We start from the raw sequence: 13,539 nt of genomic DNA, 5'->3' as shown, positions 1-13,539 counted from the left end.
TACACATTCCATCTTACACTCAAACAAGAAAAGACATAATTCCACAAACAATATTCAGCCAACATTAGCACAACCACACACATCATACGCACGTACCCCCACTGCGTACGCATCACACACACTGTGATGCTGGAAATGCACGGGAGGGACAGGGCCTCCGTATCCTTGTCCTTTACTGCTTTTTATTTTGTGTTCAGTCATGTTTTTCGCACAGGAGTTCATGTGGAACGCCTGTCGGTGCAGCTCTCTCTTTTGGTTTGGTGTACAGACCCATGGGATACCCTTATGGCACCAATGGGTGGGGGTAGAACCCTGTGCCCCTAGTGTATGTGGGGCACACACAGGTGCCCAAATACACTAGGCTGGGTACGGGCTGGTGGCAGCTCCGTGCTGAATTGACATGTGCCCTGACCATCCTCCATTTTGGGATGCCCAGGCCCTGTCACTGGAATCAGTAGATTCCTGATGGAATGCAAGAGGCCACGGGGGCCATCTTGTTTCCATCGACTGTTACCTTGGTTTTCCCGAAGTCCCGGGAAGCCCTGACTCTGTCCCTTCCCCCTGACTGGCTGTTGGGTGTAAGTTCCATATATGGTAGTGCGGGGAAGTGCCGACCAGACTGGCTGGAACCCTCCCAACGACCGTATGTTGTGGGTACGCCTGTGGGTGGGACCTTGGTGAATGGAGTGAGTAGACATCCACAACACAGAATGCGATTTCGTCACAATCTGGTGTTTGCATTCATACCAGTTTAGGGCAGGGCTGTTTCAGTCAGTGTGTAGTGTTGAATGGCGTGGTACTTGTCCGAATACACATTCTGTGTTGTGAGTGTCAGGATGGAGAAGAATGGCCTGAATGCACTGTGCGCCTGATTGGCTGACTGACTGCCTGAATGCCCTTCTGAGTGATTGGTTCCCCTGAGTGTGACCCAGCAGAATGAATGGGAGATCTACAGTATATCTGGGGGCCTCTCACTGCTAGAAATCGTTCAGAAGCTGGAGTTGAAACTGACATTGAAACTGAAACTTAACCTTGAAGCCCTGCTGGAAGAGAAGTATTGCTGCTGCTCTACTTCGTCGATCTGAAAGCTGCTGTGTCTTCAAGAACTGATCCAGAGAGGACCTGGTTAGGCACCCTCTTCCTGAGCTACGAGGGACCATCGTGCACTGCTAACCTTCGCCAAAGCACCCAGGAAGTGAGCCTACGAAAGACTGTCAGCCGGAGACGGGGACCGCTGACCAGAAATGAACAGAAGCACCGGACTTTCCATCCGCCGTCGTCGACCAGGGTTCGCAGGTTTGCTATATCCGCTGGAGGCCCGTCAAAGTTAGTTGCCCAGAAGCGGGGACTGCTTAACGCTGTGCCGTCGACGACCGGAGCTGCAACGCTCCATTGATTAAGACATTTGATTCCTGGATGTGCTTGTCCACACCGCCTTATCAGTCACTTCAGTCACTGGGTGTACGTCGTTGTTCTTCTTTGCAGTTTTCCACTCTTTTGTGATTCTCTAATTGGAATTTGATACCCTTGTTCTTCAACTACTACTCTATCTACGGTTTCTCTTACTTGTAATGCTAATCACTTTTTTTTATATAAGTGCTCTTTTTATCTCGTTTTTTACAGACATAGCTGATTTACAAGCTATACTTACTCCCAATTGGTACCACGCGGCTGAACCACAGCCCTTTCTTCAAAGTTGTATTTCCAGTACCTTTATGCCCACTTTACGGGGACTTTATCCCCTTCACATTCTTTCATCAAAGCACCAATCAGGTAATTTATACATTTCCAGGCCCACTGACCGTATGCTTTGAATTTTCTAGGTTTGGGTTGTCTTGGTTATTTGTGAGACTCCTCCTCAGGGAAGTTAAATAATATACCACTGTGGGCATCATTGTCACACCTGATCAAGAATGAATCTAGTTTTACTATCGATACCATTCTGCTTTGAGAAACTGTTTTTTAGTTGTAAGAGATATACCTAGAAAATTCTTGAATGGTTTCACAAAATAGTTTGTTTAATATATGGATGGATAACTAAGTACTTATGTATTATTGTACGGCAAAACTCTGCTCGTATATAATGTAATCTTTTTTACAGTCCGTTTAGGCCTATGAAGAAGAGGACTTTTCTCCTCGAAACGTGTTGCCACTGAAAACGGACCACTGCCACTAATTCTCCCATTTATTTACCTTTTTAAACTGTTTTCTTTGGAATCTGTACTTTGTGAAAATATATCTATACAATTTTGTTTTACATGGCTTTTTTGTGTGGAAATCATTATTAACGCTCTAACCTTGTGAGATTTTCTTTGTAGATTATAGTAGTTGGTTTATCCAACACAAGATGGAAAGAAGAGAAGATTCAACATTTGAATCCTCCCGTCCTCTGCACACTATGTTATTTGTAGAGGTCTTGTGCCAGGATCTCAGTTCAACCCCCGCACCTTAAGGATTTTTTTCAACATTTACGAGCTGTATTTAAACCCAAGATACTAGGAGTGCACCATTATTGGAATCCTAAGCAGACACATCATCCCCAAAAGGGGGTTGGGTTAGGGGCACACAGGTGAGAACAGTGTGGATTCCAGAAATGTATCATCAAGGAGCAGCCAGGGCCGCCTTGAAACACTTGTGTATAGGCGCGTTACAAATGCCATATCATATCATGCACAGACGACTTGAGGTCAGGTTACTGGAGTCCACAACAAGCTGAAAGTCAGCTAATATCAACTCATGCAAACACTACCCATGATAACACTACAACGCTGCCCTCAAGGGCACTGACAGGTCTGAATGCAAACCGAAAATCCTGATGCATACCTGTACCGCCTGGCATGAGAGATCAGGGGGAGAGGGCACCACCTGGAACAACCTTGAGTTACCGGATCGGTACACCCACCTTGTGGCAACTACCCCACCTCCCCAACATGAGGAAGTAGCGCAACACACCTACCCACCACTGTGGATGACTTCACTCCATAAGAGTGTACCTCATACATCCCTCAACCAAATATGACAGCTCATGACCAAGACATCAGTAGTGTGAACATCAGTGCACCTACCTCAACAGTCGTAGGACATCGCACCAGACGACCTGTCATAAAGCTGCATGACACATCAAGCAGTTGATTGCAACAGGACCCCTGCATGGGCCACATGGAATTACACCTCTCCCCCACCCTCACATACACCCACCACCCCTGCATAGCCACCCCAGAGGCCCGTGAGTGAAGCAAGTAGCCACATGTTTGCTCAAGGGCAGCAGCATGAGCAACCAATACCAGGTATGACACACAGACACTTCCATGGTGCCAGGGGTGACTGTGATGCGATGTGCAATATTTGCAATACAGTGTACATAGGTATGTGATGAATCCAAGGATATCATCACTCCTTTCCCTGGGATAGACTCCCCCCAGGTGGCCAGGGAACAGCAGCCGTTACCTGATCCTGACCCTGTGGGTGGTTATATGAGGGAGGAACAAACTGGGAGAGGTGATTCTCAGGGATACTCAATGTCCTTGCAGGAAAACACATGCCCTCTTGTCCCTTTCAGTTATGTCTTCTTAGTCCCTTATGCCTTAATGGCATACTGTCACAACTATCCCCCACCTCTTGATAAAACTAGGGTGTTTAAACCCCAAATTCCCATTAGGGAAAACATACTGCTTGCTGGGATGAGAAAGAGGCAGGGAGTAGTGAAGATCACTCCCAGGGAAAGTCAGTATCCACGTCATTCAGAAACCAATTTCAAAACAATAGACATGAAAAGGTGTGACCAAGTAATGATGAATACAATGACCAGGCGGCGAGCAATGCAGTCTAGTTGTTAGTCGCAGCTGACAGCAGGCATGAGAGAGGACAGCTGCAGATACTGATTTACCTTATGAACCGTAAGCTTGCTGAGCACCGCGTTGAAGGAAGAGGTGCTGTGGCAGAGTTGGAAGAAGCAGACCCGATGAAGGAACAGAGAAGCAAAGGTGTGGGTGGCAAACCGCTTAGAGAGAGACAGCTGTGCAAACTGAACTTCACAAAAACCATCGCGTGCACCACCTCTGGCGCTGCAGTCTGGTGTGCCACTACATTCCTCTCTGTCTTGCAGTACTGTCTTCACCACCAGACAACCAGTAAGCCCTGTGAAGAAAGTAGGGTTACCGGGTTGTCAGCGAACAAAGGTTGCTGTGTAGCAACGACAGAAATAGCCAATACACCTAGAAGAAACAGATGGGTTACAGAGTGGTTAAACGGAAACGCTTCCTGCAAACGCAGTGAGCAGGAAGCAACAAAACCATTAGAGAAGCCAAAGGATTTATAACGCAAGTTGTTAATGGATTATTAAACCCCAACTATGGATTACTAAACCCCAACTGGTGAGGAAAGAATAACCCACATGATAAAGACATAGCACTATACTAAATGAGGTTGTGATAGAAAAGTGTTCCATAATATAAAGTCCTTGTAAGTAAGCCCAACAGGTGAAGTTAAAGGCATGGTCTAGTAAAAAAGTTTATTTAAAAAATAGGCAACATAAAAAAAAATACTAGCATTCTCTTTTTTAAAACTTCCTATGTAAAATTTTGAGCTATTCAAGCTCAAAATTCGCAAAAGCAAGCACATGGGCGCATCAATTTTGTTGAATGGATGCCCTCCTGTGCTGGCTTTTTCTTTTGCGGCACTAATGAAGGAAAAGCCAGCCAGCTGTAGTAAACAAAAGCTACCGCTGGGTGGCTTTCCCTTCATTAGTGCTGTACGCAGAGGACGGGGACCGGAGACCAGAGCAGGAAAGCTGCAGCTGAATCTCGGTAAGTGCTGTTTATTTAAAAAAAAGGAGGAGCCCGGAAAACTTGGAAATAAAACCGCAGCTTTAAAAACATTGTATTTATGTTTGCGGTCGCTTTTTGAAGCGACCGCAAACATAAATACAACGTTATTGTGTTGGAAAACGCTGCAGTTTTTCTTTCCAAGTTTCTCAGGCTCCTCCGGCTCGGAGGAGCCCGAGAAACTCGGAAAGAAAAACCGCGTTGTTTTCCAACACAACCGCGTTGTGTTTCTGCCTCAATCTGCTTTTTCATTTGGGGCTCTCAGATTTAGGCAGAAACAGTGCGGCATTGCGGAAAACAACTGCGTTGTTTCTGCCTGAATCTGATTTCCCATTTGGGGCTCTCGGGCTCCGCGTGGGGAGCCTGAGAGCCCCAAATGGGAAATCAGCTGTAGGGAGAAACATGTTTTCCAACACAACCGCGTTGTGCTTCTGCCTGCTGTGGCTATCACTTTGGGTCTCCGGAGACCCACAGTGAAAGCCACAGCAGGCAGAAACACAACGCGCTTGTGTTGGAAAACGCTATGGTTTTTCTTTCTGAGTTTCTCAGGCTCCTCCGACGTACAATACAACGTTTTTAAAGCTGCAGTTTTATTTCTAAAACTTAGAAAAAAAAACGCAGCTAGTGCTTATTTTTAAAAAAAAATAAATAGCACTTACCGAGATTCAGCTGCAGCTTTCCTGCTCTGGTCTCCGGTCCCCGTCCTCCGCGTACAGCACTAATGAAGGGAAAGCCACCCAGCGGTAGCTTTTGTTTACTACAGCTGGCTGGCTTTTCCTTCATTAGTGCCGCAAAAGCAAAAGCCAGCACAGGAGGGCATCCATTTCACAAAATGGATGCGCACATATGCTTGCTTTTGCAAATTTTGAGCTTGAATAGCTCAAAATTTTACATAGGCAACATAAAAAAAATACTAGCATTCTCTTTTTTAAAACTTCCTATCTATTTTTTAAATAACATTTTTTACTAGACCATGCGTTTACGTATTTGAGTAATGAACTGTTTGTGTAATGAAGCCCCGGACAAAGAGAATACCAGGCAAAGTTAAGTATCTGTAAAATAAAGTGTTAAAGTAAGAGAGTCCTGGCAGGAGAGTGGGGCAAGTGATGTTATAAAGTCCTGGCACAAGAATACACCAGGTGAAGTTAAAGATTTGTGCTACAAAGTGTTTGTATAATAAAGCCCTGGACAAAGAACACCAGGTGACATTGAGTATCTGTATAGTAAACTGTTAAAGTAACATTCCTGGCAAGAGAGTAGACCAGGTCAAGTGCAACAAACTATTTATACAACTAAGTCCTAGCAGGAAAGTATGTCAGATGAAGTTAAGTATTTGTGCAACAAAGTATTTAAATAACAAAGTCATGGCAGGAGAGCATAACAGGTGTAGGTTTATGTTTAAATAATGAAGTCCTGGTAGGAAGGTATACCTGGTGAAGTTGAAACTAGTGTGTAATGTGACCTGGCAGAAGTATACCAAGGTGGAGATTGATATTAAGAAGATTGTAAATACCTGCAAGGAAAGGCCCTTGGTTCAATTAACTATTGGTAAACTAAAAAGAGAAGAGGGAAGTCCTTAGGAGAAGATATATCTCTAACAGAACTGTAAAGTATTAAACAAAGAGAAAGCTTGGGGAAGTGAGCCAATTCCCCACACGCGTTGAAGCAGGGAAAGTTAATCTGAGGAACCTATGGAAGAAAGTTAATACCTGGTAAGAAGAACATTATTCATGAGAAAAGCCTTTCTGTTGAGTTGGAACTTTTTGTGTTGAACTTGTACATTTGATAATTTGGAAAAGTCAAGAACCCAAAGTTCCTGAGATGAGCCTTTTTGTTGGATTTGAGCTCTAGTGAAAAGTCAAGAAACAAGCCCCTTTACACCTTCAGAGTTTATTTAGCGTGTGGTAGCCAGAATAGGATTATGGACACAGGACAGATCTTTTGTTTGGACATCTTGACACTGGACAGACACTGTAGATTTGGTTTGTGGAAGGGAAATTCCTCCTAGAATAGGTATAGTGAGGCAATTTTCAACCCCAGTTATTTTAATGCAAGTTTATAACCAAATAAATGCCTACTCTGTATCCGCGTCTAATTCCTGGCTCCTTACAGGTAGCATGAGTGTGTCAGATTTGCTCCCATGCTGTGCTATGCATGGTAACTGTCTGTTAACGTCACTGTACATGATCAACAGGGAGCCGCCAAACGGCAGGTGAATAGCCGTCACTTCTCAAAAAAATCCATCTTCAGGGACAAATATACTGCAACAGCGACAGACAGCAACAACGTATCTGGGGACAGGGAAGGGAATGAATATTCAGAACCCTACATGGGACATCAGACTCCAACCCTTCCCACAGCTTGAAGCAAGACACATGCATGAATCCATGCTAGTAAAGAAGTGTGCTCACATCAGATGCAGAGGCCCTGAAGGATTGACTTGTGATGACATCCCTGCCTTCTGCAGAGGTCAGACTGTGGCCCTGTACCACATACCACAATATCTTCATGCAAGGGCTCACAATGCACACAGTCTGTCATCGTGGGTCACAAAGGTACTGAAGCAGAACAGCCTGATATCCATGGTATCCCCTTCCAGAACCTCTCTGGTTGGACGGAACCATTTGCACATTATTAATAGGCATCCAGCAGTTTCCTGCTCAAAGGACTCGTGAACACACATTCTGAGGAGCCATCGAATTCACGACTCCCCCTACTCTAATCAGTAGTGGTAGGCCACAATGAACAGCACATCCTTCACTGTTGCAGAAGAGCTTTTCAACCCACGTTTTCTGGAAACAAGGGCCCATTTACCTTATCAATATAACAGGCAAATACAAGGGCAGTGTGTTCCCCCAGGATGTAGGCCATGGCAGATGATAACAGGAATGCATGACACCTAACTACCTCATACCCACACAACACTCATCCACCATCCTAGAATACCATGTGCATGATCCATCCACTTGGGAATCTGCCGTTGCTGCAGGTACTGTCTCGCCCAGGCATGGATGCCACAGAAGAAGATGTGAACCTGATGTGAATACTAATCCATGGGTATGAGAACCCTATGCCTGTGCATGGCAATCCCAAAGGCACATTGTTGATAGAGTGGACACAATGCCCCAGGCACAGGACTACTCACCTGATACACGTGACTCCCATGTGCATCATGACACAGTCGCACAGACGAGCCAAGCTTAGGTGCACACGTTGGGAATGAACATACATGCCTCCCGTGTGAATGACTCACAACGGCACCATGCCAGTGGACACACCTGCTAGGTCCATGTGCAGGGTCAGGTCCCACAACATCCCACACAGCACAACCTACAAGGCCACATGGCACGCACTCTCCACAAACTGGACCTAAGTCGTGGATGGCACACAGAAAAATCGTGTATTGATATGTACAGCATGGTGCAGAGATCAATCAGGGGAAAGGTGGAAACGTACATGGGCATTGAAGGAAGGATTTAAAGGGGAGTGCAGGTGAATCGAACTTTGACAGTTAAGGCGTAGTACAAGCGGAGTCTGTGCCTTGTATATTGTTTGTTTTCCTTCAAGTTTCAGTTGACCACACCTACCACACTGTGCAGGGCGTGTGAAATGCGATGGACACAATAGGGTAAATGTAATACGATCACAGGTCTCCTTCTGACCCCTCATGTTCACTGTCCCCCACGACTGACACCTCCAATACCTGCTCATTTACCTAACCATGCAAGGGCCACTGGCTTTGTGAGATGCAGGAGAATGAGAATAAGGGGGTGGTTGTGTGTCCCCACTGGCCACCCCTGGGCATAGGAGGAGTCAGGGCGACGAAGTGTGCAGGGTACCTGTGAGGTGAAGGGGCCACCTATGTCTGCAAGAGATGATGTTGGATGACATAGACAGCATCCTTGAACACCCTCAATTAACCCCTGTCAGCACAGAATTTGGCCCACAGCCCTATAACTATAAACTGGGTATTAAGTGTGTTATAAATAAATAACCAGAGTTATCTAAGTGCGGACCCGGGTATCGACTCTGTTTTGCTTTGTGTTGTTGTGCTTACAAGGCGGCAACCTCTGCCCACACCGCCCTCTGTTCCTGGGAATGTCGCTCCCCTACTTCCCTCACCTCCCTAGCCACTTCCTACAAGCCCACCCTCAAACACTAAAGGACCCCAGCAACCACCATTTGGAGTCCACACTGTCCACACTGCCACCTCCAGGTGTGTGGACCTGAGCCATGGTGACATGCAGCTGGTCCCCTGAAGGTGCAGTTGCAGCGAACGCAGTGGTGGAGACCATGTTCTCCATGGGCGAACGAGTTGCAGTCAGCACTGTTGGTCTGGGTTGCGCATTGGGAAATGTGGGTGTGTCACCTGCAGGTGGTGACAGCCATGTACATGTGACCGGGGGGGGGTGTTTTGGTGGAGTCTGAAATGCATGTGCCAGTGGTGGTGTTGTGTCCCGTGTGATGTGGTGACTTGTATGCGTCATTTGTAATGTGTGTACTGTGGATGTGTGTGTCCAGGTCCATTTGTGCCATTAGCGCTATGGCATGCTGTAAGACAATGTGGTGTGATTACAATGAACATGGGTCGTGGCCTGTGTGCGCACAAGTTGTGTTGGCTTTGAGCCGGTTTTCGATGGATTGTTTATGTGCTGCGTGTGTTTCTGTGCCGCGAATAGGGGTGGGTGCACATAGGTGGTGTGTTTATCATGGAAGTTCATGCCTGTCACTGTGCCTCTTTGGCCAGTGCACACCACCTCTGGGATCAGGCTCATGGTCTTCTCCTTCCTGGGCGTCAGTCGCAACCATGGGCCTGATGGTTCTCCTCCGGAAGCGTGAGCCAGGTGGCAGTGGGTGTACTTTATTTTGTCCCTCTACTTCTCATCCAACCACTTCTTTTTATCTCCACCCAGGTGTGTTGCTCGATGCTCAGCGCATTGACCTGCTCCATGAACCTGAGCCAGTATGAGTGTCGCTGGCTCTGCGTTGTGCGGTGTCTGGGCATGCAGGTCTGATGGCTGTGGATAGACTCCATCATCAGGTCCACTGTATCTTTGGTGGATTTCATCTTGCACCGGACCTCCTTAGCAGCTTCCATCTTGCTGAACAGCAAGACCTATGCAGCGATTGGGACCACTTGTGTATTGTTATTTATAGATTGTGGTTGGTGAGGGCGTTTGACTCTGATTGGTCTGTGTGCGTTATCCGCTTGTGTGGTACTGGCCATGTGTACCATGCCACTTGGGTGTTCAAGCATATCAGGGAGGGTTTCATTTAATTTGTGAGTGCTGCTTGCCGTGCTAGCATGGCAAGCTGCACTCACAAATTAAATGAAACCCTCCCTGACAGCATGCAAGTCAGCGTTTATTTGCTTTGCACTGCAGAGTGCAAATTAGAAGGGCAAAAGGCAGCGTACACGGTTGTATACTGTATGACGAATCCCAAGATATCACTTCCACCTGAGGCCAGGGAGATGAGGCCGCTACACGATAGTTCCCCTGAGGGTGGTACTTTAGGAGAGTATCTCATGGGGAGAGACTCCTCGTCTCGGGACAAGGACGAACATCTAGGGAGAATGTAGTATAATAACCCTCACCCATCACCTTACACACCTCACTACTATTTAGACCCCAGCACCTTACCCAATACTTACTTATATCTACTATTTTTAGATGGTGAATCATCAGGTATGCAGAGGTATAGGTATTTCTGCAGTGCTTGGAAAGCTGACAAAACTAAAAATACTGAGACAAGGTGGCTCAAGAGAGTCCTAACGATTACCACGGAGCCACTAACAACACAGACTAAGCCCTATAATAAGGAAACTGAAGTAGGACTTAGCGCCGTCTCACGCAAAAGCAAGGAGTCCACGTGGGCTACCCATGAAGTTCAAACCGAGCAATGGGAGCAAGAAGGCAAGACTTCTCCGACGCTGAAGCAACAGAGGGGCCAGCAGGAGGCCGACACCTACCAGGACCACTGAAGGAGTGACAGTCCCCCACCTGTTATGACGTAGAACACTGGGTCCAAACAGGTACTGTTCCCGAGTGGGTAACGACACGAAGTGACATCAGAGGTCAAGGGTCGTGTTATGACATCATAGTAAGTGGTGCCATTTGACCCAAGCCAAAGAGACATCATGGAACAGTGGTCTGGAGGGTTGCCCCGAGCAATGCCAGTGGTTAAGATTCAGTCTAAACCTTCCGCGAGTCCCCTTTGCGGGCAAATGCACCTGACACCTTCCTGAAACGCGATGCAGCCTTGCAAGGCTGCACAGCTGAGATAGCCGCCGCAGCCCGTCGCCATGGCAACGCCAATGCTGCCAAAGGGGTGCAGCTATGCAGCAAGAAGAGAGGAATGCACGAATGCGGGAGGCCCGACGCCCCCTAGATGTAACAGGGCCACTTCTTTTGCTCCCTATTCAGTGATCCCTTTTTCCAATCACTTCTCGTTACATAGTGGCATCCTGCTGCTGCCTTGGAGCAACTACAAAGTGCTCACTGACATCTAGCAGTTTAACAAACCGAGTTTCTTCATTGGTTGTAGTGAAGATAGGCAAAAATGCAACAGTTGACTGCCTGTTAAAAGGGCCCTTGTATGACTCCAAACTTACTTAATGATTCCCTAATGGTTTCTCATGGATATATTTATCATTCGAAATACTTTTATAACCCATTGTTGGGACAAGTGAGGCTGCCTATGACATACGATACTGTAGCTGGACATGTGAATTATGCCTCAACTTTGTTCAGGATATTTTATTATTGGCTCATGAGTCTGCACTTGACATACGCCACACAAATCCAACTGGCTTTACCAATGCTTGCTCTTGAACAGAGACTGTTGAACTTTTTTGTATTGTTGGTTCATTTTACATTGCAGGGTGTCATGATATCGCAGATGAATTCAGAATTCAAGATATTGATGGCCAAGCTCTTCTCCTCTTAATAGAAGATTGCGCCATCTCAATGTCACCTTGCCTAGTAAGATCATTGTCTATGTCTTCCCTCTGTTCCCCCTCCCTTGCCTCGTCGCGCCTTAAAACACTTATTTTATGATATGATGTGTATAGGCGCGTTATAAATACCATATCATGAGTGTAAAGAACATACATGGGCCGATTCATGGAATAAATGTGCGCCGAAAAGGGGTGCGCAAGCATCAAAATCGCAGCGCAAGCATCAAAATCGCAGCGCAAGCATGCCAAAGCCGCGCACATCGATTCATGGAATGCACTGCGCATGTAAATCCTGGGATGTGCGCTAAATTCGTGGGTGGCGCACGTGGGCGCACATGTCACTAAACGGCGTGCGCTACGCGCACAGGGAAAGCGCACATTGCGCAGCGCACACAAGAAAAGTGGGCGTAACACGCGGGCAACACGCAGAATGGGGAACAACGTGTGAAAATGTGGGCGTTACGGGGGTAAGTACAGGAGGTAAATGCTTGCAACACCCACACACGCGCTAACACCACGTATTCATGGAATCGAACAGGGGACAGGCGTGCGGCAAAAAAGATGCGCCAATCCGGAAACATACGCCAGCAGGAAGCAGGCGTAAGCGGCCGCGTGCAGCATAAAAGTGTTTGCAAACCACAAACAAGCTCAGATGCTACGATGAATATACCGTTCCTCGCAGCAGTGGTCGTGGGACACTGCAGGAGGAAGATAGCCAGGCCCCGCATTTTTTTACCCAGGACCAGCCTTTTTGGGATGACTGATGACCAGGTGTATGGGAGGTACAGGTTTCCACCACACATAATCCTAGACCTGGTGAGGGAGTGGGAGGTTTACCTCACATCACCCACCCTGTGCTCACAAGCACTGAGCCCCTTGGAAAAGTCTGCTGAAATGAACTAGTTGCCAAGAAGTGCAGTACATTGAGCACCAAGTGCCATAGTGGGGGGTGTGTCACAGGCCACGCAGTCACGCTGCCTACACCAGGTGTTGGCCATCATGACTGCACGCCCCTCAGTTTGCAGGCACATATACATGCCCAGAACACCTGCAGAAGGGCAGGCCATGGTCCAGGACTTTTACGGGGTGACACACTTCCCCAAAGTGCTAGGTGCCATTGATTGCACCCATGTGGCTCTACGTCCTCCCAGGGCTACTGAGCACATTTATCGAAACCGCAAGCACTGGCATTCAATCAACATGCAGGTAGTGTGTGATGCCAAGGGAATCGTCACTTCAGTATATGCCAACTATCCAGGATCAAGCCATGATAGTTTCATATTCAGAATGTCACCCCTAAACCGGGATCTGGAAGCTGGGCGGCATGGCGACAGATGGCTGATGGGGAGTACAAATGCCTCTGCACATGCATGCATGTCACACACTGGGTAATGTGAAAACCCCACTAATGATAGCCATTATCACCTCCCCAGGGGACAGTGTCTACCCTCTGAGCACCTACATGATGACGTCAATTCAGAACCCCACCACACCACCCAAGGTAAGATACAACACAGCCCATATTGCAACCGGGGCATATTGGAGCGCACATTCGGAGTGCTCAAGTCACGCTTTCGCTCCCTTGACCACTCTGGTGGGCAGCTGCCATTTGCACCCCCAGTAGTGTGCAGGATCATAGTGGCAGCATGTGTCCTGCACAACGTTGCAACCCGGCGGGGCATGCTGGTGGACATAGTGGTGCCCCCCACATCCCCAACCACATGCACGCCCGCTGTGCATGAGAGGTGAAAGGGCACG

The sequence above is a fragment of the Ambystoma mexicanum genome, chromosome 10, assembly GCF_040938575.1.
Source record: "Ambystoma mexicanum isolate Mex_15411 chromosome 10, UKY_AmexF1_1, whole genome shotgun sequence".
Lineage (NCBI taxonomy): Eukaryota > Metazoa > Chordata > Amphibia > Caudata > Ambystomatidae > Ambystoma > Ambystoma mexicanum.
Note: the sequence above shows the minus strand (reverse complement) of the source record.